Source organism: Camelus bactrianus, chromosome 3 (genome assembly GCF_048773025.1).
Source record: "Camelus bactrianus isolate YW-2024 breed Bactrian camel chromosome 3, ASM4877302v1, whole genome shotgun sequence".
In the NCBI taxonomy this organism is placed as follows: domain Eukaryota; kingdom Metazoa; phylum Chordata; class Mammalia; order Artiodactyla; family Camelidae; genus Camelus; species Camelus bactrianus.
Genome location: NC_133541.1, coordinates 57,286,526 through 57,310,556, shown reverse-complemented (window position 1 = coordinate 57,310,556; position 24,031 = coordinate 57,286,526). Strand labels below are relative to the sequence as shown.

The 24,031-nt window shown below is 34.3% G+C and overlaps 1 protein-coding gene and 1 non-coding gene across 4 annotated transcripts in view; both read right to left on the bottom strand.

Moving 5' to 3' along the window:
* The window catches only part of XRCC4 (X-ray repair cross complementing 4), a 291,123-nt gene that overhangs the window by 79,496 nt on the left and 187,596 nt on the right, over positions 1 to 24,031 (bottom strand). The window lies entirely within an intron of this gene.
* On the bottom strand, positions 13,569 to 13,675 carry LOC123613021 (U6 spliceosomal RNA). Its single transcript, XR_006720333.1, has one exon. It is a non-coding gene; the product is annotated as a U6 spliceosomal RNA (small nuclear RNA).

Genomic DNA, 24,031 nt, shown 5'->3' with positions numbered 1-24,031 from the left:
AAACCATAAACAGAAATTAAAATGTTAAACCAAGAAATTCTAACACTTGTTTGGAATTAGAAAAGCTGTCATCCATAAATTCACATGCAGCCCCAAAAGACAACCATGAAAATTGAATAGGTTATAAACATGCGTGGAAAATATTCAGCTGGTTCCAGTCTGATCATAATTTCCCTTAAAAAAAAAATATATATATATATATTCCCTTAATTATATATTTAAGGGACTCCCAAATCCCCTCTGAATGTCACTGGGCCTCTATGGATGGATAAAAAGAGAAAATCTTAAAACTTTATTTTAAATTGCTGTCTATTATAGTGCATTCTTTTATTGCTTTTTGTAAAAATAGACCCCTTCATCATACTGCAAAAGAAGAAAGATGTTTGATATTTTCTACTCTACTACTGGACACTTTTCTAAAGCTGAGAAATTTGGAAGTGATTAGAAGGAACACTTAAAAATCCCATTTGTAAGAATATTAAGTTTCCAGAAGTCAGGAACCACGGTTATCTTTGTATAGTTTAACCAGGTACAAGAGATTTACAACTTAGGAAAGAAATATTCTTAATAGAATTTGTTTTCAAACAAACTCAGGACACATTTTTAAAGAAATGTTACAAATAATAGATTTTCTCAGATCATTCCACTAAGACTACTTAGCCTATGATATAAACACTCTATTAGAAAGTATTAATGATGAGAACCAGTGGTCAACATAATCATAAAAATCTGTTTTTCATACACTTCTTACTTCAACTATTATTTTCTCACTATAAGGCACTGTGCTAGCCTCTGAGATGAACACGTAAAACATAATCCCAGACTTTGAAAATCTCACAATCTCGTTGAGACTAGAAAAACAATATATTTAAACAATTAAATATAACATGCAATGATGAAGTACAAAGTATTGATTTATAAGATTAAAAAATACTTTAAGTTCCGAATCTAGATGTCAGGAACACATTGGTGCTTATAGATGGCTTATTTGTATTTGTAGTTATAACACGTTACACATAAAATGCTATTTGATGTTTCCTACAAGGTAATTTCCCACAACTCTTGAAGAGATACTTAGCTGTTAATGATCACAAGTAATTTTAAAACATGAAATAAAATTAAACGAAAAAATAAGGGGGTCTATAGCTAAGTGGTAGAGCATGTGCTTAGCATGTATGAAATCCTGGATTAAATCCCCAGTACCTCCACTAACAAAAAAATAAATAAATAAAATAAAATAAAATAAAATAAAATAAAATAAAATAAAATAAAATAAAAAATAAAACAAAACTAATTTTTATTCATAACAGCAATAACTTGTTTCCTTTCCTTAAGCAACTTTTCTCATAAAGAAAATGGAACTGATTGTTGCATCAGAACACTAAATATTTAAGGGAAATATTTATTTATATTCATGGCAAGTTTATTAAAATAATGATAGATACTATCCAGACAAACCTAATCCAAATATTCAGCATTTAGATGGGATGGGATTAAAAGGCTATTTCCACGTCTGAATGTCCCTTCTAGATCCAAAACTCTAGTATTACATTTTCAGGGTAGAAGAGAACAGTGCAACTTTTGGACTTCATTCAAAGTTATAAATCTAAATTTCCTGTATTACCTCCTCTCCTTAACTTATTCTAGGTGTTGAATCAAAATAAAAAAAAATTTTTCTTAGGGTAAAAGAGTTACTTCTTAAACATTTGCTGAAAATAAATAATGAATTTCCCTATATAGAAATTCTATAGAATTTCCCTATAGAAATTCTAAAATCTTGTAACAATTCTAGTGGATGCAAGCAAAAATAATTATTTATTTTTTGGTATGTAAAGTAATATATGCATATTACAAACACTTCAAAAACTTCATTAAAATAGAATAAACATTATCCTATCCATTCACCTGTTGATATTTTAGTGTATATCTTTTCTGAATTTATATACATATAACATAAATCTTTTAAAAATAATTATGCTATAAAAAGTGCTTTTTATTATATTCTCCTTAATAATTCACTAGAGAAAACCTTTCTTTGTCAATAAATGGGTCTACATGATCATTTTGAATGGCCTCATAGTATTCCATCATATTGGGCTACCTTAAAAATATAACTGATCTCGATTCATAGTCAAAAATTGGAAAAATTTTAAATACTTATTATAAATCACAACTCAGTGAACATCCCTGAATATACTCTTTCTAAGTAATGTTATTAAGACACAGGTCTATTTAATTCTAATTGAAAATGGCTAGGAGTAAGACTATAGTTCCTGAAATTTCTTACTCTTAGGAATGCTAAAGGGAGAAATACAGTTTACGAACAAGAAAGTAGGATATATACATTTTAATTACTTGTTCTAAATTACTGTGAACAACCACAGTAACTATCCATATAAACCTAGGGAAAAAAGTGATTAAAACCTGGGAAATTGAAGAAAGTATTCATTAAAATACTTACATATTATCAATATAGAAAATAATAAAATAATTCTTTACATTTCTCATTAAAAACCATCCCAACTTTGCTTCCAGGCCATAAAAGATTCTGCCACTGTACTTTAGAAGTGGATCGCAGGAGAAGGGTATAGCTCAAGTGGTAGAGCACATGCTTATTAGCATGTACAAGATCCTGGGTTCAATTCCCAGTACCTCCTCTAAAATAAATAAATAAATAAACCTAATTACCACCCCCCTCAAACAAATGAACAACAACAAAAAACTATTGCAGAAGTGAATCTCATAAATATTAGATACTGACAGCTATTTTTATTTATTTTTCTTGGAAAAATTAGATTAGATCATCTGACTTATTACAAAAGATAATTGTTTTGTGTCTGCTAGTGGAAGTGTAGGCCAAAGTCTCTTTCTTATACATGAAATAAATAGTTATTATTAATTTGGAAATAAGGCAGTGGGATAGTTCACAGGATTCAAGAAGAGTTAAGAGTAGACAACACTTCTAGCCTCGAGGACAGAGAATAAGTAAAAGGACAAAACAAAACAAAACTAAACAAAAAACCCAAAGGTGACTTACTCATTGAAAAAAGTTTCTTACTCATTAAGATACTGATACTTTAATTCAAGTACATGATTATGCTCTGATGTCACTCTGCCACGTACATAATTGAAGAGAATAATTTAAGAGGGAAAAAGATGACTTTTTTAGAGGAGGACCTTGATCTTTCTTGGTACAAATAAGAATCCCAACTAGAAGTTGTAGATCTTCAAACAGGGCCAGGAGCTGTCGTCCATGGTTTTTTTTTTTTTTTCAAATTCAATTTTCAAAATTCTGTTGAAAGTCTCTTTAACAATGCTAATCTATCACCGAGAATAACAGCTAACATGTATTAAATGTTCTCTGAAGGCCAAGTATGTGTTAAACTCTTTATTCATGTAATTGTCACAATAACCCTGTGTCCTGTTATGGTCCTCTATTTTCCAGATGAGAAACCAAAATCTTATATATTTGAGTGACTCAACAAGTTCTCACAATTCATAAATGGCCAGTGCAAGACTTGAACCCAGGTCTGCTGACCTCTGCCATGCTTTTAACCAACAACATCTTTCTCTTTTTAACTTTGTCTCGAATGTCTCTCCCTTCATTATTACATGCCCAAATTCTACTGACTCTTGAAGGCTCAGCTAAAATGCTACATCCTCACAACACCTGCCTTGAACTCTGCCTCTTTAAAATCTCGTATCACACATCACTAGAGAATTATTCTAAAATAAAGTACACTAATTCTGCTCAAAACAACACAGCTTTATGTGTTATCTGGCTAATTATAATATCTGAAATTGAAAGCAGGGCCATTTACAGCAAATATTTCTTGAAGTGCAAAAAGGTGTTTACAGTCATATTATAAACTCTGTTTTTCGTTAAAGTCATTAACATCACCATCTTAATGGAAGAATACTTACCAAACATTTGAACGTGAATTATGCTTTACTGGACATTGTCTGCATAATATTAAACTGACATGGTCACTGCCCTCTTTGAGCTTACAATCTAAAACAGATGTCATGTTATAAACAAACATAAAAAGAGATAAAGGTGCCTATATACATCTGTTCAACAACTGAAACACATTGCATGAAATATTTATATTACATCCTAGTTACAGTGCAAGTAGGGTGTGTGTGTGTGTCTAGAAGATTGAAACATTCATATTCAGGGTCAAGGTAAGGATTTTTCAAATGCTGGTTTTGTCTGTATGAGAAAGAAAGCAACAGCTCACATCTGGGCAACCGAGACTTTATTAGAAGAATACAGATGTCAATCACCACAGAATAACCACTGTACACATGTGAACCAGATGCTTCCATGTAAAATAACCCAGGGTGTTTCACAGATGAATCACTGAAAACGTAATTACACATCAGTCCTAGTTTATTAGTAACAGGTCCACTTATGTGGAAGCCATATGGCACTAGCCATCCTAGAGTAGTGGAAAATACAAAAATGGGTACTTTGAGATGTTCAAATATAAACTCTTCTTCTGCGCCTTTGCTACATTATCCTTGTGGCGAGGTAAGTGATGATTATATGTGTTCAGTCAAATGTCTTTGGGACAGATGTCTATTGCTGCATTTTATCAGTAAAGATTGTGCCAATAAAGTTTACATTATATCCTCTCCTTTTCAAAGGATTTTACTTCAATAGAAAATAAAATGTTTAGGGGCCATGCAACTCCTATATATCTAATTAATGACTGTTAGGGTAAACATCCATTTACAATACTTTAGAATGTGAGCTCAGCGTTAAATTATTACGAATGTTTTCTTTTGCATATACTTTAAACATTGATTCAATATATATGGATTCATTGCAGATAAACAAAGCCCATGTAAAAGCTGTCAGGGATCATCTATGTTTTACAACATTGATTCTCTAAGCTCCAAGGGTCACTAGTCTGTGTTTCATAAAGCTGTCTACCTATTTACATAATCGATCTGCTTGTTTTCTTCACATGTCGGAGCAGTCTGACAAGTAGAGACGGACCTCTTTAGTTAACAGCGAGGCCTTTTAAGAGTTTAATTTTCTGCTTCAAAGAAGCTCTTTAAAACAAAGAAAATTACATGCCAAAGTCTACTTCTATGTAACGCTTTGGTTAGGAAACTATATACCAGGAGGGCACACAGCATCAAAGGTGTCCAGAGTATCGTGTCCAACTATCTCTGCTGGACTTTAAGACTGAGGTTGAAACAGTTGTAAGTATTTCAAATAACCTGGGCCCTTGGGACAGAATACTGAGCAGAATTTTAGCGTGTTAGTCCCAGGGTTTTCTTTTGTTTATTGTTTGACTACACAGTCAAAAATGTCCTGGCAGGTTGATTTGCTATGTTTTCCACTTTCTATCCAGCATAAAAAGGGAAAACCCAAACCTATTACCTTAAATTACTCCTCAGTATTTTCAGTAATTTCAAAATAGTTTTATGTAATATTGGATACATACTATATACATATACTATGTAAATGTACATAAAATATAAAGCATAATAATGAATCAAATGAACGCACTGCTATCACTTAGGAATACAAAATTACCACTATGGTTACATCCAACAAGCTCCTCCTCCAATCTTCTCCTCTTGCCTCCCTACAGAGGTATAACCCTATCCTACACTGTGTGTTAACCATTCCTTTGCCTTAAAGGGAAGGTTTTATTACACATATACAGATTCCTAAATAATGTATAAATGTTGCTTTATTTTTGAGTTTTATAAAAATGGAATTACAGCATAGCTAGTCTTCTGTGACTTGCTTCTTTCACTCAACATTAAGTAACTATGATTGAGTCATTTCATTCATTTTCACTGCTGTGTATTATGTGATTTTATATACACGTATACATTTTATACTTGTATATATTTATATAACTAATACAACACTGCTATGAACATTCTTATATGAAATTTTAGAGCATATACACTAGAATTTTTCTTTGGTAATAGATCTAGGATCTAAATTTTCAGGTCATACTGTATGTGAATGTTTTAATATTTTTACAGAACAATGTCAAATTGCTTTTCAAAATGTTTGAACTAATTTCCCCTTCCATTAGCAGTGTTTAAGAGTTCCTGTTGATCAGTTCCTCTCCAACACTTGATACTGTCAGAATTTTTAAATTTTTGCTAAAATGATGTTAAATGGTATCTCTCTGTACTTTTATTTTTAATTTTTAAAAAATTTTATTGAAGTGTAGTTGATTTACAATGTTAGTTTCAAGTGTACAGCAAAGTGATTCAGTTCTACATATACATACATATTTTTTTCTTTTCAGATACTTTTCCATTATATGTTATTACAAGAAATTCAATATAGTTCCCTGTGCTGTACAGTAGGTCCTTGTTGCTAATCTATTGTACATATAGCAATGTGTGTCTCTGTAGCATTTTAAAGGAATTTTACTTTTTACGTTGAAAGGAAAAGTTGTAGGAATGTATTATTTGAAAGTAAGTTGCCAAGGTGATGGCCCTGCTAACTCACTACTTTAGTGAGTCTTTGGTGAGAACAATTGTCCTTATAAACCTTCTCCTACTTGACCACAATACAACCATCAAAGTAAAAAAATTAACACTGACACATTAGTGCCATCTTATTCTCAGCCTCCATTCAGATTCCAAGAGTCCCAGTAATATCCTTTCAACATAAAGATCCAGTTCAAAGTCATCCATTACTTTAGTAAAGTCACTTCTCTTCAGTCTTCTTTCTCAGTTCCTCAGTCATTCCTTGAGGTAATTTGGAGGGTTATGGACCAGTTATTTTGTAGAGTGTACTTAATTTGAGTCTGCCTGATTTTCTCTCCTGGTTTGATAAAAGTTATGCAGCTTTGACAGGGCTATGACAGAAGTGCTGCTGTGGTCTTCTTATCACATCCCATCATGTGGGGTAAGATTTCAGTCTGCACCATTACTGATGCTGTTCACTTTGATCACAAGCTAGTGTCTGCCATGCTTCTCTACTACAAAGTTTCTCCTTCCTCTTTTGTAATCTTATAAAGAATGAATGAAGTTGACCATCTTTTCCTGTTTGCAAGCTATTTGTGTATCTCTTCTCTGACATGCCTGCCAAAGTCTTTGGCCCATTTTTCTATTGTTGCTTGCCTTTTACTTTATTGATTTAGGAAGAGAATACAAATTCTTTTTTGGTTCTATAGGTTACAAATATTTTATCTCAGTATGTAGCTTGTCATTGTCTTTATGGTATCTTTTGGTGAACACAGGCTCCTTATTTTAATGTGGTCAATTAATGTCTTCTTCTATGGGTTGCACTCCTTCAGCCTTGTTTACAAAACTTTTCCTCAAAACCTTAAAAATATTCCCCTGTGTTTTCCAGCATTTTAAACTACTGCCCTTTATCTTCACATTATTAATCCATTTGAAATTTATTTTCATGGAAGTGTGAGGAGGGAATAAAATTTCATCATTTTTCAAAGAGAAAATCAACTGTCCTAGTAAACAGTTGATCTTTTCCCTAGTGAACTGTCCTTCCACTTTGTTACATATAAAATTTGCATGGGTGTACTGCTAGACTCTTATTTAGTTTACCTAGCTGTCTATGTCAGTGTCAACACCATACTTTACTGCTTACGATTCCTTTACAATAAATAATGATATTTGGTAAAGAAAGTTCCCCCATTTAAATCTTCTTCAGAACTACTTTTGGCTATTCTTAGCCTTTTATTTTTCTATGTAAATTTCAGAAACAACTTGCTAAAGTCTTGTTGGGATGCTGATTATAAATGGAGTGATTCTACAGACAATTTGGAGAGAACTGAAATTTTTTATGAGACTGAACTTCCCATCCTTCAAAGTTTAAAATTTACTCTACCTTTTTCTAATTTAATCCTTATATGTTCTGAATTATATTTTCTAATTGTTTGATGCTAGTATATAAAAATTCAATTGAGTTTTGTATTTTTATCATGTATTGAGCCACTCTGATAAATCTCTTATTAATTCAAAATATTTATCTGTAAATTCTTTTGGACTTTCTATATAGTCAATCATATGAACTATAAGTACTGAAAACTGTCTTTTCGCCCCCAAGATTTATACATTTTATTTCTTTTCATTCTCTGTGCATTGGCTAGACCCTCCAATACAATACTGAATAGAACTAGTGATCATGGGAATCTTGATTTGAAGAAATGTTTCTATTTCTCATGATTTTTTGTTAAGTACATAAGGATATTTCTATAAGTCCTAATTTTCAAAGAAATTTTCTTATTTTTGGGTGGTGAATTTTATTCAATTTCTATGCACCAATTGAGTTGATCATATGTTTTACCTCCTTTTGTCTATTAATGTTGTATGTTATAATTATTCCTTCCTGAAATAAACCCAATTTTTTCATCAAAATTTTTTATGCTTAAAAATACACTGCTAGATTTAGTTTTCTAAAACTATTCAGGATTTTTCCACCTATGTTCAGGAATAACGTTGGTCTGTAATTTTCTTTGTCAAGCTCTTGGTTTTTTTTGTTTGTTTTTGATTCTGGAATTGAAGTTATGTTAGTCTCACAGAATGAGTTGGGAGTGTTCTTCCATTTACTCTGCCAGAAAAGTTTGATAGAACTGAAATAACTTGTTCCTTGAAAAATCTAAGGCCTTTCCTTCAGAGAGGATTTGTGTTTATATCTACTGAGAGCAGGGGGCACTACCCAAGGGGGCTCAGGGCTTACTGTAGTCTCCCAGTGGCTGTACTTAATCAGCATTTTTATCTCAGGGCAGCCCTAGTTTTCAGTTTGTTTACTGCTTATGGCAAGGAGCCTGCTTTGGCTTCAGCTTGCTGTTGTTTTGGTCTTAAAGATTCTCATAACTTTAATCTCATTTTTGTGTACACTAGTAAAATATGTATGTTTGTAATTCAAGCATTTTATATTTTGGTGGAAGGATCTTTCAGGATGTCACATTTGCCATAATGTCAGAGGACGAATCAGTGGTTTTAATTTAATAATAATCAGTGTCTTGTTATGGAAGAGGTACCCAATTTGGAGTCAAATAAACTGGATCAAAATCTTGTATCCATTACTTTAGTTATCACATGATCTTGAGGAAGTCTAAACTTTTCTGAGCTTGATTCCTCTTCAAATTGGGGATATTAATCCCTATTTTATATGGCTGTTCAAAAGTATATAACAAAATATAACTGATATTTACTGAATACTAAGAACTGGACACTCTTATAAGTACCTATAGATATTAACTCTTTTAATCTTTACAACAGCCCTATAAGGTAGTATTATTATCATCTCATTTGCATAGTTGTATAGAATTAAAAGGTGTTAACTTGCCTAAAGCCATGAAACTAATAAGTGAAAGAGATGAGATTCAAACCTAAAGTCTGCTTCTGTTGTTAAAAAAATACTGTATTATAATTTGGAGCATTAAATCATTCAAATGATATAAAAAGTTTGCCATAGTACCTGGTAAGTATTGTAAAGTAATAGCTAAACATTAATAATAATAATAAAATTAATAGTGAAAGAATTATAAGGTGCATAAATAAATATGCTACATCCACACATAGAGTCTTACTCATTAAAAGCAATGAAATACTGACACAGTTCTACATGGAAGAATCTCAAGGGCATTATGCTACATAAATCACATCAGACTCAAAATGGCTACATACTGCATGATTTTATATGATATTCTGGAAAAAGCAAAACTATTGGGACAGATCAGTGTTGCCAGCGCTGGGTGTGGGAAGATAGGTCTGACTACTAATAGTCGTGAAAAAACTTCTGGGGAGGATGGAAATATTTCCTAGCCTGATTGTATGTTTGTCAAAATTCATAGCACTATACAACTCAGAATAATGAATTTTACTTTATGGTAATTATACCTCCATAAGCAAAACATACAAGTAAAAAACAGGTAGCAATCTTTCCCTTGAAAGAGTATTTTCAAGCTATATTCATGATGAGCTTTTCATCTCTGATTAACATACAGAATTATGTCATTAATTATTTTAAAAATCTACTGATTAAAAATATAGTATACTGTTAATTGTGAAATATATATCCATGGAACAGCAATAAGAATTCCTTAGCAATCTTCTGGGAATGGAGGAAAGTAATTAAGAAGGGGGCCTGTTAGTTTCAAACTGTCAAGGGATGTTTAATATGCTTCTCAAGATTTTCTATTTCTTTCTATACTCTTGAAGAAATAGATTACAAGATGCTTTCTGGCAAGAATTACTTGCTGTAAGACCAAAAGAAATGTAACTGCACAGTACTAAAAACTCATGTTTTATAATGACAAAATTACACTTGTCAAAGCAAAACTTCAGGAAATAAACCACATTGCAGTTGAAAAAGTAAAAGTGGAAAATGTGATGTTAGTAGAATATATAGATCCAAAATGGATTTTCCTGTAAAGAATATTAAATGTGAAATGGCTCAAGCTTGGGTAGAAGGATTACTTAATTTATTTCAATTATACTTAAAAATTAGAGACAGATTCTATTATGAATAAATAAAATGGAATTTGGAGGAAGACTACTTAATAGTAATAAGAGAATCTGGCTGAAAGCAGGTAAATTCACAATTTCTAAAAGCACAATAAGCTCAACTATGTGATAGCTTCGATTATGAGGCAGAAACTCTTCCAGCCTCACTGCAAAAAGGGAATGTTGACTTTGGAATTAGGTCGTAGTAGGGAGTAGAATAGAAAATGTCTACATGCCAAGAAAGACTGTTCTGTTCTACATTGTTCTAGGAAGCAACTTCATTTTAAAAAATCACTTAAAACATTCCCATTTTATTTGTGAAAGTAGCAAAAAGTGGGGAGAGATCCCATTGTAAATGCCTACCCGGGACCCAAATCAGTCTATTTTCAAATGATTTTTAGCCTGCTTTTACAGACTGGGTTTAAAAAAAGTTTTTTTTTAAATTTATTTTTATTGAATCATAGTCAGTTTACAATGTTGGTTTCTGGTGTACAGCACAATAATTCAGTTATATATATACATTTCTTTTCATATTCCTTTCATTATAGGCTATTAAAAGATATTGAATATAGTTCCCTGTGCTATACAATAGGACCTAGTTGTTTATCTATTTTATATACAATAGTTAGTATCTGCAAATCCCAAACTCCCAATTTATCCATGTTTCTGAATTTAAAGAGTGACAATAGGTATATTATCTTGAGTCATTCAAAACCTTTACTTTTCCAACGTGATTATCTAATGTCAAGTAGGTCCCAATCTTATAAAATCTTATGGCTAATTACTAGACCACCCTGTATTATTTCTAGAATAATAAAAGCTGTATTTTCCTTCTTTCAGCTGCACAAAAGGCTGCAGGAATAGCAAAAGCCAATCCCACTTTACATACTTAAAAAAAAAAAGAGTACTAATGCAGACATTCTGCAGTTTCCCTTATATCTGTTAGGCTGGGGCAAGGATAAGACCCGTTAAAATTCTAAATAAATTAACACAGTATCCCAAGCACAACTGTGATTTTTGTAAAATTCACAATGGTATATTGGGCTGATTAAACTGGTAGTTGCTTTTCAGCCTAGTTTCCCTATTATTGTCAAATGGTGACAAACAAATAATTTGTTGTCTAGAGATTAGAAGACAAAAAAATTTGGGAATAACTGGTTTCCAGGCTTACACTGGTATAGTTAAAAATCAGAGAGATAGAGCATAAGACTGTATTTTTTGTTAATAGAATTGCCAATGGATACAACTTACAAAAAAATCCTTGAAAATTAATGGAAAGGTATGTTTCTGTAAATGGATGATACTACCAATGTACAAGAAATGCTTGAATACCTCATTACAAAACTAAGGGCTAAGCATATTTTTAGGATAATCATAGAAATCTTTTGTTTTGCAGTAAAATGAGAAATAGAAATTGTAAACTATTTAAAATAGATCTGTAAGTGAATATTAACACATGTACTGCTCCTATAGGTTATCATACTATTATATTATTATCTTATTTTTATAGGTATATACCAGAAAAAGGTGATATACACAGGGAAAAAATGAAACTACACTCATAGAAATAAGCAGAGAGAGAGGGGATTTCCCAGACTATGCACCATCCATCATTTAAGCATAATTACTGCGTCTATGAATGAAGTATTTTTAAAGTTTTATGATTAGGAAACCTCTCTTGGACCATTGATTAAAACAAGACAAAACAGAATATTACCATCTGTCTAAATGAATTCTAATTTCCTTCTCAGTTCTACTTCAATTTGCATTAAGAGGAACGTACTGAAGACAATTATCCCAGAAAACCCTCTTCCAAAGTAAAAGGTGAAGTGAGATGTCTCTGACTGGCTGAGTGTACAGACCTGTTTTTAACTGAGAGGTAGACATAGTTCAACTGACCAAGGATTTGGGCCAGACTCCCAGAAGGTGTGGGAAGGAGCTGTGAGCTCCAGGTCTCGGGTGAGCTAAAGATGCTGAGGAGGAGAGCTGGCGTCAGGCTTCCACGGGAAGCCCAATGAACATGACTAAAACATTCTTAAAAACTCCTTATTCCCTAGTGTTTTGGGAAGTGCCTGAATTTGGCCTCTTTCCCTACATAACTGAAAAGTTTGATAGTGCCTAATGCTGTGAAGGATGTGGGAATGAAATTCTCACTATCTACTGATCAGCTAATCCGGTTTCTTGGCTCTGGGAAGAGAACTAAAATCAACAGCTGCCTTTTTACTTTTACTTTTCTTGACATCCCTGGATAATCTAATTGTCCCTTGTATTATAATTTATTTGTCTTTCCCTTCTTGTTCTCACAGCCCAACCACTGATACCTGGTGCCTGTCCTAGTAAATCTCCATTTGATTTGTAACATCTTTTCATTACCCTTCTCTCTCTCAAGTACTTAAATCAACTTCGAAAATAGATTTTAAAACTCATCCAGGTTCTGTCCAGTCTGCAAAATTTCTAGGGGTCCCCAGCACAGTATCAGATATTTTGTTCAGGCATCCTCACTACTTCTATTATTTAATTTTGACAAGAGAATATGGAGAAATGACCTTTCTCTACTTTTTACTTGGCCAAACACTTCTAGGCAAAATTCTTGGTAATCCAAATAAAATAAAAGAAGAGAAGAGAAATCTGTAATTAAAATTGTTGCCTTATTTTTATTACCATTTAAAGGGCTAGTGATTATTTGTATAACTGGAATAAATGATATCTCTTTCTACCTGATTAAACTACAACACTGTTGAGATGACTTTAATCAAAATTTCCATGTAATAACTTCTCTAAAACCCCCAGTGACTAGCAATGACAGGAAATAATAATTATTCTTTTCTTTTGTAATGCTGAATTATTCTTTTATCTTATTTGTAGTGTAAAGGATATTACTCTTTCCAAGAATTCTTCATAAAGACTTACACTCTTCTTTGATATATATGACTAATCAAAATATTAAAAATCAATGAAAATTATTTTAGGGCTTAATATTTCCTGAAATGAAATAGGCATTGCAAAATACAGTTTTGTATTCTAAAACTCACCACATTTTTTTTTGCTGTTTTTATTTATTTTATTAGTATTTTTTAAACTTTTTTAAATTGAGTTATAGTCATTTTAAAAATATGGAATGCTTCATGAATTTGCGTGTCATCCTTGTGCAGGGGCCATGCTAATCTTCTCTGTATCGTTCCAATTTTAGTATATGTGCTGCCTAAGCGAGCACCTCACCACACTTTTTTGTTTCTGCATTTTGGCACTCTTTTCCTTCCTTGGAAAAACCTTATTTTTACTTCAGGTCTCAGTTCGGATCTTCTAAGTAGCTTTATAGAACTTGATCTGCCAGAGTTGGTGCTCCACGCCTGCCATCCCACTTCCTCTCCCACATCGCTCTGACAGGGCTCTCACTGCACCATAATCATTAGTTTTTGTGTTTGTCTCTTTCACTCAGTATATTCATTTCTGGTGACTGCTGCAACAAATTATCACAAACTTGGTGATTATCACAACACACGTCTCTCACAGTTCTGGAGTCCAGAAGTCCAAAATCAGTATCACTGGACCAAAATCAAGGTCAGCAGGGCTAGGCTCCCTCTACATCCACTAATGAAGAATCTGTTCCTTGCTTCTTCCAGCTTATAGGGGTTGCAGTATACCCAGGCTTGAAGCCACAGCACTCCAATCTCTGCTTCCGTTGTTACCCTGCCTTCTCTTCCTCTTTCTGTGTCAAATCTCCTTGTACTTCCATCTTAAAAGAACATATGTAATTGCATTTGGGTCCACTTCAATATGCTAGGATAATCGTAGGATAACTCCAAGATCCTTATTTTGACCACATCTACAAGTCTGTGCTATGCTGTATGTGGTAACATTCACATGTTCCAGGGATTAGGATATGGACATTTTAGGGGGCAACTAGGGAGGTGAGAGGTATCTCATTCATGTTACACCTTCAGTCTTTAGTATATATACGTTTATATAGATTAAATAAACAAATACATATAATTTCACCGAGGTTTTAACTGTATACAAAGTCATGCAAAACTGTGAGTTTACAGTGTTTAGTAGAATTCAGTATTGAGAAAAACTGACTAGAGGCTTTAACAGGCTAATAGTAATGTTATTAGTGGCCATATATAGTGAATAGCTGAATTTGTTTTATAATTAGGTTCCCATTCAATGACTCACAACAATCAAAAGTTATGCAGATATCAAAAAAGGAAAAAAAAGCCTTCAGCCAGAACAATTTACAAATAGTAAAATAACTGTTAAGTGTGAAAGTACTGACCATATAATAATAAATAGCTTACCAGTATAAGCTCATTACTTTCCTAAACTAAAAATACAATTCACATATTTGTAATTATTATCTTTAAAAGGGTTGTTTTATTTAAAAATCATACATACTAGGTAATGAATTATTCACTAGCTCATAGAAATAAGTTGAATCTCACAGAGACTGAATATGAATGCTTCTGGTGAACATCTAAGCTGGTTTCCTGGTCTTTGTGCCACTTTAATTTGACTTAATCATGAGTAATAAGGGACAATATCACAACACATTACATTGGTTGACATCTTGATCATGGATGATGATGAGGCCATTCTTCAGGGATCACTACACCTCTGCAATTATATTATGTTTCTATCCACATTCCATGATTCCATTTAATGCCATGAAATAAGCCCTCCATACCTGTGCCTGTAAGGTAGACAGATCTAACTCACCCACATACTTTATATTATAAAGTATCAAGCTGTTTGTATGTTTGATTTCCAAAGTGTACTTGAGATTAACAGCAATTTGGAAAAAAAAAAGTTAACATATTAACCTTATTAACAAATATTTGCTATGGATTTATAGAACATACAAGGCTACCAAGAAAAATAATTTAATCTAAGTTTTTCTATGTTAATAATATAAATATTTCCACGAAGGAGGGGGATCTAAAAATCTCTGATAGCACTTATTGTCAAAAGATTTGGAAATTTTCTTGATGCACTTTGCTATATGTCATTTCAAAAAATCTGATGAAATTTGTGGCAAATTTTGCAACTCTAAAAAAATGAAGTGAAACTGATAAATTTATAGTGGCCATAATGCTCAAAACTATTGTTTACTGAACATTGGAATGACAGTGTCTACTGAAAGCTGTTATCAGCTACATCATTTAAATTACTATCTCTTTCCATTTTGGGTACAGAGAATCCAAAAACTTTACTTACTTGTCTACCATGTGCAAAGATCATGCTTTTTAAAGGAATATATATTAAAGTAACATTTACTCAAAGCAAAAGTCCACAGTGCTAGGAGACATTTGAAAATCAAAAGAGAGAGATCTGGAGCAAGGATGTGCTTAGACAATAATTAAATAATACTGATGGAGAAGAACATTTTATTTAAGATTATATTCTTGTCTGGACATCAGATGTCCAGCAATTCTTAACTCATAGGTATTAATAACATTTAAATGACACATAAAATTACTCTCCTTATGAAACATACTTTAGTGAAAAAGGAGACAAATAAAATAAATTAGCATATAATATTTTAGAGAGTGAAATGTTCTTTAGTGAAACGTTCACCAGAGAAAATTTTAAAAAGGAAGTGGAGTGGGACGGGATTACAATATTATATAGTGTGGTCAAAGATGGTCTCACTGAGAAGTTGAAATATGAGCTAAGGTGTGAAGGAGGGAGCAAGTCGAAATCTAAAGGAAAAGCATTGCAGGCAGAGGAATGCTTGTGCAAAAGCAGGGCTACAACTGATGTGTCTGAAGATTAAGCAGGAGCCTGGTGTGACTGGAATACAGTAAGCATGAGGGAGAAGAGAAGATGAGCTCAGAGAGGGAAACGGGCAGATGGGTAAAAGCTGGGAGGCAGGTGGGTACCAACATAAATTTCCTGCAGCCACAGACTGAACACATCTATCATGAGAAATCTGTACAGTGAGATACTTTTGGAGCCATAGCAAGAATAGGTTAGATCTAAATGGGTTGGTATTAAAAGATCTCCATGGATAGGGTAAGCACTGTGTATATCCCATGATCCCATTTGTGTATATTGATATGTGATCTTTATGTCAGAAAAATGCTTTCCAAAAGGAAACACAAGAAACAGTGATATGTGATCTTTATGTCAGAAAAATGCTTTCCAAAAGGAAACACAAGAAACAGTTAATAGCAGGAAGCTTTAGATAGAAGATCCAGAGGTGGGTTGAAGTATGAGAGAGGTTCTTACTTTTCATTTTATACTTTTCTATACTTATAAAAAAAAACATCTCATACTACTTTTACTTCAAAAAGACAAGAAAAAGAGCTATTTGTCTAGCTGCAGCATGGTCTCCTTTCAGTCAAACCTCATCAGCAGTTGACGTAAGAGTTTTGCCTTTTGCCCTTTGGATGCCATCTCAGCATCCTCACATGAATTTTGCAAATGTTCTGTTTCCTAACTTCCTTTCTCAGAGCTTATTCCAATGATTTTACCAAGTCCTAACAGTTTCACTAAGAAGAGTCAGTTCCTCAATTTGCTCTCGGCTAGTTAGCAACTATGTCAATCTTAGCACTTTCATTTATGTAACTTCTCCATGCTGACTTCTGCACCAACCAACTAGAATCACACATCTGACTACGCTCCCTCCTGCAGAAGTGGTGACATCTTGTGTCCTGATGACAGCCTGAGGTAGAACATTCCTAGAAGCCCACTAGAGCCCAGTCTGTGTTTACCCATTGACTTTATGAAGTAGCTAATGCCTTACATGTATTAATTTTCTGTGGCTAAATTCTAACAGACCTGGGGGCAAACAGAAGAGAAATTTACTCTCTTACAGTTCTGGAGGCCAGAAGTCTGAAGTGAGTCTCATGGGGCTCAGACTAAGGTACTGGTAAGGACTCCAGAGGCTCTAGAGTAAACCCATATCCCTGCTTTTTCCAGCATCTAGAAATGCCTTTCTTGCATTCCTTGGCTCATGTCCCCTGCAAGAGCACCTTAGTATCTCCTCTCTCTGCCTCTGCTTCTATCACATGGCCTCCTTCTTTTCTGCCTGAAATCTCCCTCCTCTTCCTTCTAAATAAGTAATCTTGTAATGACATTTAGGGTTCATCGGGATAATCCAGGATAATTTCTGCATCTCATTATCCTTAATTTAATCACAGCTGCAAAATGCCTTTGCCATTTAAGGTAACTAACATTCATGGGTTCCAGGGATTAGGACTTGGATGTCTTTGGGGGATGCCTTCCTCTTTCACAGGTCACCACATGGGGAAACATGGTCACAGGTTCCAGCATTAGGAAGCTGACATCTTGGGGAGGGGGCTGGGAAGACGCATTATTCTACCTGCCACAGAAACGGTATAGAATACATGTGAAACCATGATACAAAAATAATGAAAATAATGAAACTTTTGGTGCTGCCAGGAGGACTTTTTTCTTTGATCACCTTCCCTATGTCTGGCCTGTCCTTCCTATTTAGCTCTGACTCCTGCTCCTCTCCCAGAGCAACCTCCTGCTAGAGCCAATCAAATCTCAACAAGAGATCAAACGGTCTCCCTCCATCTTGCTCACCCAGATGGAACGGCCCCTTCCTTCCTCTCCCTACAGCTCAATTCTCCCTCTTGACTGCAGTGATCAACAGAAATCTTTCCCACTCCCTAAAATCTAACCCCATCACTTCAGCTTAAAGGGAGTTTGGGGATCTTGTAGCGTTCACTTTACCACCATGAGATTTATGACCATGTGCAGTTACCTCCACATAAGACCACATCTCTATCCCCAGAAGGAATGTAAGCTCCTGCGTATCAGCTACTCTGATTTGCATTCACAAGTAGTTAATGATTTGTCATTTCTGAATGTACCAAAAAGAAATTCAGGCTACTAAGCTTAAAGAATGTATCTACTTTTTTTAAACAGTGATTTTTAAAATTCAGGTATAATTGACATATAACATTGTATAAGTTTGAGGTATACAACATGTTGGTTTGATATATTTATTAGCATATATCTATTTTTCTATGTCTAGAATATGTGTATTTTTCCCTAAACTTCCCATAACATAAACACTAGTTTTGAAATTTATTAATTTCCTATGCTTTCACTTTACACTTAGACTAGTTACTAATTGCAAAGAGATGACAGTGGATGGTGTGTAAAAATTCCTTTTTTCCTAAATCCTTAATCCATTTGTGAGAAGATCCCCAAATAATTCTTCCCATTCCAAAAGCACAGAAAAATCACAGTCCTCTATATATTAATAAAAGTAGCTTAACAGAGCCCAGAGAAAATTTCAGTTTTGATATTTCAATGTTTCTTAATTTAATGTGATTGCCATGAATAGCCATCTCAAAATGGCTAATATTCTCTAAAGAGTTGATCCTTGCTCTGCAACAAATAAAAAAGAAGGTTCTCATATCATGAATTCCCACATATGGAACTATGGAAAACTCAAATCAAATTTAGGTATTGGGATAAAAATATTAACTGAAATAATTATGACTCAAGACTAAATTGCACAAAGCTTTAGTGATTATGCAATCTAAAATTTAGTGAATGACTTGTGGCTTATACAAGGAGTAAATGTCAGTTTGAAACATTTCATTTAAAAATATGTCTAGGATTCTATCTATTGTTATTTTAAGTTTAGGAGATACTACTTAAAAAGACTCTTTTTTCTATTAAGGTAAGAAACACGCCAAATGTTACAAGTACTTTCATTTTCTCAGAATGTAAAAAGTAAATACTTGCAAAGGGAACTTTTAAATTAAGGATAAAAAAACATGTTCAAAAGTGTGGAGGGCCTTTGGCATTGACCCTTCTAAGGAATCCAGGTAACTGTTTTATAAATGCCTATATCCATGTATTAGATAAGATTCCCACGTTCTCCAAAGTATAAATGTTTAAAAGTGGTCTATTTCCATAATACGATACTGACTTCTTCCCACACACATATTTTTTCATTCAAATATCCCATACCATGTTCTACGACTTCCATCCTCATGCCTATGCATCTGTGCATTCATTTATCCATGACATTTCAGTTTATTACATTAAAGGAAATAGACTGCTCACAATAAGTCAATGCTTTCTTAGTAATTTGACCACGTAAGAGTTTCTCGCTGGACTCAAACTTCATTTCATAGGTGGAACTCCTTCAAATGCAATCTTGTAGAAGCAGTATAATAAGCAAAGCAGTAAGAAGTTGAACTGCTTGGGAATGATGGACAGGAGGTAGGAGAAAGGCCCTTTCATTTGCCACCAGCTCCCTCGCTTCTTCAAAATACACTTGACAATTCTTTAGGGCTTCATGAAACATAGTTGGAAAAAGAGGAATATATAATATGCTTTAGTAAGACTTACAGTATACTGCACGCTTTATAAAGACTTTCTTCACAAAAGTTAAAATACAAGGTTCAGTCACTTAGTTATTTGATCTGGAATTTTCTATCTGGAATACACATGGTTCTAAACAGCCAATCTTTTAGAGTGTGTACATGTAGTAAAAAGCTGAATCCATAACCACAAGATGCCTCCTCGCTGTCACCTTATTTTTCTAATTCTCTCTTTCAATCTTCTGCTACACACCACATTTCAACTGAAAAAGAACTGCTTTCTGCTCCTCACACATATTTTGTGTTTTCAAATTTCTGTGCTTCTGAATCTGTCATTCTCTGATAGGATTCTGCCTTGTCTCCACTGTTCACCAACCCAGCTCTTCATTGCTTTCACATGAAGCTTCCTGACAGTCATGACTGAGTATGCCCTCCACCCTGGTCTATGACACTCTGCTTATGATTCTCTTAAAACAAATAAAAACATTCTTTTAAAGTTTTCTTAAGATATGTATCCAATTTTGCCTTAAAATATAGACTTTGTTCATTTGTTCATCCCTCAGCTAAATTATAAGTACGTTCAGGGAGCTACACTAAGGACAGCTGGTAACCCCTCAATGTTGGAAATAGTGTGAATCTTTCAGAATTGCTTATCAAAAGGCCATAGACAGAAAAATGGATCTATTCTATACAACTCTTCCCCTGACCCCAAACCCCAAACAACTGGCAGAAACAAAGTATAAATACTTTTTAGAAAAAAAGGAGTAAATATTACTAGTTTGAATTAGTAAAATTAAAAATTCCGTAAGAATTCCTTGAGCACGTTTAGAATTCTTCTATTAGCAAGAAAGTGTGCTGCATCGAAATACTCCGGGAAAAAGTCTTGTACCTCTGTTTAGTATTTGGCCAGGGTTGGGCTAGAATACATAGCAGGGGGGCAGAGAATGGAGGAAACAATGCTCTCCCTTGGGCATGGTAGAAACCTTGAATCCCTAACATGAGCAATACTGGCAACTTACTCCCACGGAAGTTAAGGTCTGCCAAGAGTTGAACGTTGAAATATTTTAGAGAGTTACAAAATTTCCCTTTCTCCTTTCGCCCACTTTTTGTTGTTCTGTTCTCTGCTCTGTATTTTGTGCCTCATGAGGGAAGAAAAGAAGCCGCAAAGATGAGTCAGGGTTTCCAGTACCTCTGATGGAGACATTGGCCGGGCTGAAGCATTTCAGTGATGCAGATGCCTGTTGCCTAATCAGCCCTTTCACTGCAACTGGGGAGGGAGGCTGCCACTGTGGCTTTTCTCGTATCATCCACTCTCCAGTAGCGCTAGATATTGCTTTTTTTTTTTTTTAACTTTTTAAAAATTGAATTATGGTCATTTTACAATGTTGTGTCAAATTCCACTGTAGAGCAAAATTTTTCAGTTATATATGAACATACATACATTCATCGTTACATTCTTTTCCGCTGTGAGCCATCACAAGATCCTGTATGTATTTCCCTGTGTAATCAGTACAATCTTGTTTATCTATTCTACAATTTTGAAATCCCAGTCCCTTCCCACCCCCATACCCCTGGCAACCACAAGTTTGTATTCTATGTCTATGAGTCTGTTTCTGTTTTGTATTTATGTTTTGTTTTTTTTTTTTTTTTTAGATTCCACATATGAGCGATCTCATATGGTATTTTTCTTTCTCTTTCTGGCTTACTTCACTTAGAATGACATTCTCCAGGCGCATCCATGTTGCTGCAAATGGCATTATGTTGTCAGTTTTTATGGCTGAATAGTATTCCACTGTATAAATATACAACCCCTTCTTTATCCAGTCATCTGTCGATGGGCATTTAGGCTGTTTCCATGTCTTGGCTATTGTAAATATTGCTGCTATGAACCTTGGGGTGCATGTGTCATTTTGAAGTAGGGTTCCTTCTAGATATATGCCCAGGAGCAGGATTCCTGGGTCGTATGTTAAGTCTATTTCTAGTCTTTTGAGTAATCTCCATGCTGTTTTCCACAGTGGCTGCACCAAACTGCATTCCCACAGCAGTGTAGGAGGGTTCCCTTTTCTCCACAGCGTCTCCAGCATTTGTCATTTGTGGATTTTTGAATGATGGCCATTCTGACTGGTGTGAGGTGATATCTCATTGTAGTTTTGATTTGCATTTCCCTGATAATTAGTGATATTGAGCATTTTTTCATGTGCCTATTGATTATTTTGTATGTCTTCCTTGGAGAATTGCTTTTTTAGGTCTTCTGCCCATTTTTGGATTGGGTTGTTTGTTTTTTTCTTATTAAGTCGTATGAGCTGCTTATATATTCTGGAGATCAAGCCTTTGTCGGTTTCATTTGCAAAAATTTTTTCCCATTCTGTAGGTTGTCTTTTTGTTTTACTTATGGTTTCCTTTGCCGTGCAGAAGCTTGTAAGTTTCATTAGGTCCCATTTGTTTATTCTTGCTTTTATTTCTTCTAGGAGAAAATTTTTGAGATGTATGTCACAAAAATTTTATTGAAACAAAACAAAAGGAAATTTCTCTAGAGATTATCTAAATGACTACATATTTGGGAGGGCACTCAACCCTTGATTATCTGGTAGAAAATAAACTAAAGTAATAATTAACCATAAAGAGGGTATTTGTAAAGAAATGAAAATTATTATGAGCAAAATATCTACATACAAAAAGTTATTTGTAGTAATGAGTAGGATGGCACAGAGCCTAAGATAAGATAACCTGATAGGCCAGTCCCTATTCCTCAGCTCATACAACAGGACTTGTGGGATACAGGCAGGCCTCAGAGATATCATGGGTTGGGGTCCAAGACCTACCGCAATAAAGTGAATATCACAATAAAGTGAGTCACACTATTTTTTTGGTTTCCCAGTAAATATGAAAGTATACTGTAGTCTACTGTACTGTAGTCTACTAAATGTGTAATGGCAATGTCCAAAAAAATGATTATGTCTTATTTAAAAATGCTTTCTTGCTAAAAACCAGGATCAACACTTTCTTTGCTCATCCATAGGAAGGAACTCCTCATTCATTCAAGTTTTATCATGTGATTGTAGCAACCCAGTCACATCTCTCACTTCTAATTCTAGTTCTCTTGCTATTTCACCACATTTGCAGCTGCTTCATCTACTGAAGTCTTGAACTGCATAAAGTCGTCTATGAGGGTTGGAATCAACCTCTTCCAAACTCCTGTGAATGCTGATATTTTGACAGCTTCCCATGAAACATAATGTACTTAACAACATCTAGTACGCTGAATCCTTTCTAGAAGGTATGCAACCTACTTTGCCCAGAGCCACCAGACGAATCACTATCTTTGGCAGCTATGTCCTTATGAAATGTATTCCTTAAATAATAAGACTTGAAAGTCAAAATGACTTCTTGATATAGGCTGCAGAATGGAGGCTGTGTTTGCAGGCATGAAAGTGACATTAATCTTCTTGTACGTCTCCGTAAGAGCTCCTGGAATACCAGGCACATTGTCAATGAACAGTAATATTTTGAAAGGAATCTTTCTGAGAGGTAGGTCTCAACAATGGGCTTAAAATATTCGTAAACTAGATGGTAGATGTGTTACCATTCCAGACTTTACTGCTCCATTTACAGACACAGGCAGAAGTAGATTTAGCATAATTCTTAAATGTCCTAGTTTTTTCGGAATTGTAATTGAGCACTGGTTTCAAGTTAAAGTCACCAGTTGCATCAGCCCTTACCTAACAAGAGAGTCAACCTGTCCTTTGAAGCCTTGACGCCAGGTATTGACTTCTCCTCTCTAGCTATGAAAGTCCAAATAGTATATACTTCCAGTATAAGGCTGTTTTGTCTACATTAAAAATCTGTTGTGTAGTGTAGCCACCTTCATTAATGATCTCAGCTAGATCTTCTGGCTAACCTGCTGCAGATGCCACATCAGTACTTGCTGCTTCACCTTGTAACTTCACGTTTGTAGACGGCTTCTTTTCTTCAACCTCATGAACCAACCTCTGCTAGCTTCACACTTTCCTTCTGCATCTTTCACATCTCTCTCAGACTTCACAGAATTGAAGAGAGTTAGGTCCTTAGTCTGGATTAGGTTTTGGCTTCATGGACTGTTGTGGCTGGTTTGATCTTCTATCCAGACCATGAAAACTTTCTTTTTATCAGCAATGAGGCTGTTTTGCTTTCTTACCTTTTGTGTAAGATTTTAATTTCCTTCAGGAACTTTTCACTTTTACGTTCACAGTGTAGCTGTTTGGTGCAAGAAGCTCAGCTTT